At 34.7% G+C, this 4,717-nt stretch overlaps 2 long non-coding RNA genes across 2 annotated transcripts; both read right to left on the bottom strand.

Annotated features, from left to right (window-relative positions):
* On the bottom strand, positions 412 to 1,448 carry LOC110268699. Its single transcript, XR_002357069.1, has 4 exons — positions 1,362 to 1,448; positions 1,197 to 1,283; positions 1,005 to 1,059; positions 412 to 922 (listed from the first exon to the last, which is right to left on the bottom strand). It is a non-coding gene; the product is annotated as an uncharacterized LOC110268699 (long non-coding RNA).
* On the bottom strand, positions 1,662 to 2,657 carry LOC110268698. The gene is made up of 4 exons (XR_002357068.1): positions 2,471 to 2,657; positions 2,328 to 2,399; positions 2,031 to 2,242; positions 1,662 to 1,764 (listed from the first exon to the last, which is right to left on the bottom strand). It is a non-coding gene; the product is annotated as an uncharacterized LOC110268698 (long non-coding RNA).

The raw sequence follows: 4,717 nt of genomic DNA, 5'->3' as shown, positions 1-4,717 counted from the left end.
CAAAAATGGTATAAACATTGGGTAGTCTTCTACATTAAATGGCTTTTTAGATTTCGGCTGTAAGAACTCCCCATTTGGATGATTTCCAATGGCCATGTTCTGCAGCATTAGTGAAACACCCAAAGAAATCTTTTAATGCACGCAAAGATAACAAAAGGCACCCAAAAGATAGCAAAATGCACCCAAAAGATAACAAAATGCACCCAAATTTTAATACATTACACCTTACCACAATATTAGGTGGGAGGCAGTAGATTTCTTCCTCGAATCTTTTAATATTCTGTTGGTTGAGGATCAGGCACATGGCAGTCACAATCTAAAAAAACAAAACAGCCAAATTAATTACATCAATCAATATTGCAGTCATATTTCATAACATAATCATTAATCTTGATCTAATCTTACGTCAACTTCAATATATGAAGTATCTTTTAAGGATGCAAAGTGGACTCTTGACAGCACCAACGGTTGTTGGGCGTTCAGTGTGCAAATTGAATCATACTCATCAGTACTGTCGTTCGCGTATGTCCTGATACGTGTCGTCCAGAGGTAGCATTTTTCTTTCATTTCGGCCGACATTAAATTTCTCCTCACAGGAGTTTCAAATTTGTCAAAAGTCTGGCCCACGGTTTGCTTTTCAGTTGGCAGAGTTTTACCTTCTGGAAAATCTGGTGTTTTCTTTTCTCCACTCTTTGCAATCTTTTCCACTAGCACATCTAATTCTTCTATTAATATTGTAGTTTCTGGACTTTTTACCACCTGAGCTTCTGCTTGCGCAACCCCCTCTTGGGTCTGTGTTTCTTCTTGGCTTGAATCAGTCAGGCCAAGGCTAAATGATGGCAATGGTAATTCTTTAGGTACATAGGACGCTGTCCTGGCCATCATCAATAGTGCAACAGCACTCGCTTCAGGGGCTGGATCCCTGCTTGATGACATATATCGTACTATAACAATAAGAATAAAAGAATGATATTGAAAATAAATTTATACTTTGATGAACTTACATTTTAGATGGAGCTGGTGGCATTGTTGGTGCGCTTTCATCAACTTTTTGTGGTTCTGGAGTGTTGTGGGATTAGAGAAAATGAATCAGATTATAAAAATATCAGTTACAGCTCAAATTTCAGGATATATACCCAAATAAGATAACAATATACCCAAACAATAACGAAATGCACCCGAATAATTTTGCTCACCTCTCTGTTGGTGGGGATGGTTCAAATGGTGGGACAGGACTTTCTGATGTTGTCTGGGATGAAGGCAGGTATAGTTGAATTAGAACTCTAAACAAGACAAAAATAAAATGTTAAGAAAACCCTTTTAAAATAGATTAGAGGTTAAAATTTCGTTATAAAACTTACATATCAAGCGGTTGAGAGGATAGTCGAAAAACGATGATCTGTTGTTGAGCAGGGTCACTCAACGATTCTTCTTCCCGACTAAATCTGAAATACACCCAAATAAGATAACGATACACCAAAATAATGACCAACTGCATCCCGAAATGCTTTTTTTTTTTTTGAGAACTTACGTAGTTGCAGATTTTTATTTTTTTTCCTGCCTTTTTTTCTTGAATAAAACGTTAAAGGGATCTTTGTTCTAAAAAAAATATATACAGAATTAGAAGAATATGGTAAAAAGAGAATTTAGAAAATGGTATAAGAAAGAAATTACATGGAATCCGAAGGTTTGTTTACACTGCTCTGCTCCGTTTGTCCTTGAAACAAAGGATCAGTCTCGGTTGCTACGCTCACCTCCGGCATTCTAAGTATAGAACAAATATCATTCAGTAAATAATACTATTCAGGATATCAAAATTCTATCAATTAACCGAAGATAAATAACCAGCTACCAAAACACCTTAAAAATGTAATATGCACCCAATTTTAACATACCCTTATTGATGTTGTCTTAAAAATCCTTATATTGTTTCAGTTCCAATTTTAGTTCTGACAGTACATTCAAAAGTACATGTTAACAAAATATAGTTTTGATTATAGAGTTTAAGATAGGTTTAGAAAGTATCTTACCCATCGTAGGAATGATTTTCTTCTTCTGAAGACGAATCCTCGATTACGTGCTTTCTTTTTCTGGGTTGCGTCCTGAAAATCAAAATATTATGAATCAGACAAATACAACAATATTGATTATGAGATACCGTCGAAGGCAGTTCACACTTTTGGCGGAAGTATGAATTTTTTTGCTTGTTTTTTGTTTTTTAACTGGTAAGGATTCTTCACTCCTGAAATTAAATGAGAAACCTTGTGTTAATACATTAAATTTTGATAGAAACAGAAAAGAAAGTGATGATAATTTCAGAATCTTACTCATTAGTGGATTCACTTATGCTCTTTGAATTGGAATCCTCTAAAATTTGCTTCCTCTTTCTGGATTCCATTCTGAATAGCAAACAATTATTAGGGAAAAACACCTTAAAATGGACAAAATGCACCCAAAAATAATTACTTACTTTTTGGTCCCCTTTTGGGTTGTTTCCTTGTAGGTTCTTCTGAGTCTTTTTCCGACTCAGACTCAGAGGAAACATCAACATCAGTCTCTGGCGAATCATTCTCAGAGGAAGAACTTGGTTTTTTTTCTTTTCTTCTTTCTTTTCTTTTTCTTTCATTTCTTTCAATTTCTTTTTTATTTCCGCCATTTTGACGATGCCCTGAAAGAGTAGAAATGTTAGTTTACAGCTTCTGCATAAATAAAATATACACAAATTAAAGAATGTATTATGTTTGCTTACCATATGGTCATCTATCTCTGCTCTAATTCTTGAAACTAGCTGCTCTCTGTTCCAGTTGCTAACCCAGGGCACTGCAGCTTTTTTCTCTCCTTTCTTCTCCTTGTTTTTTGCGAGATGAAAATAGATTATCATCAAGGCATAAAGGCACCCATCGATTGATTTTTTTTTAGACGGTAATTCGTTATGCCTTTAATGATGAAATTTAGCACACGGGCTTCCCAGTTGCCCTCTGTTATTTTCTCTATCTCAAAAATTGGAGCTATGTGCACGGGAGATACTTTGGTTATTATACTTGGCAACAAGAATGCCATCTGAATATAGAGGATGAAAATTCTTTTAAACATCAGCCGATCTTGTTCACTTTCAACATTGATACTCATCATCTCATTAGTCAGCTGCTTCAGAGTGTTGCCCTGAAACTTTCTAAAAATGAGCTCGTTCTCTTCAAAGAGATTCTTATAACTCACTTTATCAGGAAATAGATCTCCTACAAAAAAGAAAACAATTTATTACTTGAAATGCATGCAAATATGATTCATATGAACTCAAATATCACTCACATGCACCCAAATATCAATCATGTGCACCCAAATATCACTCATATATTACAAAGAATGGAACTATACAATTTTTCTGTAATCAGTTACCTGACGCATTGAGGTCAAGGGCGTGCCCTATTGTTTTGGATGTAACCTTACAGGAACCATAGCTGGTTTCCAGTGTGTTTTTCCCTAATTTAAAGGAGTTAGCCAACACCTTTAAAAGTTTGTGAGGCACATTCATCGGCGGGATGTGCACGAGTCCCCCAAATCCTAATTCATGAACCATCACTTTCTTCGGTTCACTCATCTTTTCAAATTTTTTGCTCAGTAGTTTGGTAGCACACTTCAAGTCTTTGGTTTGCTGTAAACAAAGCAAAATTAGAGTTATTTAAATAATCTATATTTGTATTAGGAAAAATTGACTTATTCTAAGATATATATACATTCACTTACGTTGTATTTTTTTTCACCTTGGTTTTTGGTCGTCATTTTTACTGCAAGGAAAAAGAAATACTGTCAATAGATAAAAAAAATGCACCCAAATACCAGAGCCATACACCCAAAAATCAGTCACGTGCACCCAAATACCAGCCACAAACACCCAAATCCAGTCCTATACACATTTTGTTTTTTTCAATTAAACAAAATTAAATGAGTTCAAAATCATATTCAACTCAACCAAACAAGTAAAATCATAAATTAAACGAGTTCATAATGATATTTTAGTTTAAAATGCCACTAAAAGCACCAGTCACATTCCATACTGACATATACACCCAGAAATGCTCCATACACAGTTTAAGTCTATACAAACCTACTTAAAAGGCATCCAAACATTTACAAAACAGAGTTTATATCTATACACCCAAATATCATTTCACTACAACTACGAAAAATAGCGTAAACGACTTGAAGAGTTTCATTAGAAAAGTAATATAAGATCTAAACCAAGAACAGTGAAACAGAGAGAAAAATACCACGATATAGTACTTCGATTTCTAAATCAGAAACAGAAATGTGAAAAATCCAAAAAAAAAATGAAACAGTACCTTGAATGATGTTTGTTCGTTCTGTTTGGTGTTTTTTGATGGAGATTTGAATATTTTCTTCTTGATTTTTTGTACTTTTTGCGATGACTTGAACGGTTTCTTCAGAGCTTTTTTGTGTGTTGAAAGTCACTTGAATCTCGAGGATTTGTGTATTAATCGAGGAAGAAGAGGAAGAATTTTTCATTATGAGCGCGCTTTGGAAAAGTGAAACGGTTGAGTAACGCGCGTGGTTTTCACGTTCATGTGTGGAGAGTGTGGGTGCGCGTCATTTTTTGTTGGGCTTGGACAATTTGTATAACTTGTAAGTCAAAAAGGCTTGTATATGTAGCAGGCCTGAAAATTTAATTAAGTTGTTTATTCAAACACTAAGAAGCATC

The sequence above is a fragment of the Arachis ipaensis genome, chromosome B02, assembly GCF_000816755.2.
Source record: "Arachis ipaensis cultivar K30076 chromosome B02, Araip1.1, whole genome shotgun sequence".
Classification (NCBI taxonomy): Eukaryota; Viridiplantae; Streptophyta; class Magnoliopsida; order Fabales; family Fabaceae; genus Arachis; species Arachis ipaensis.
Note: the sequence above shows the minus strand (reverse complement) of the source record. Positions and strands in the feature narration are given on the sequence as shown.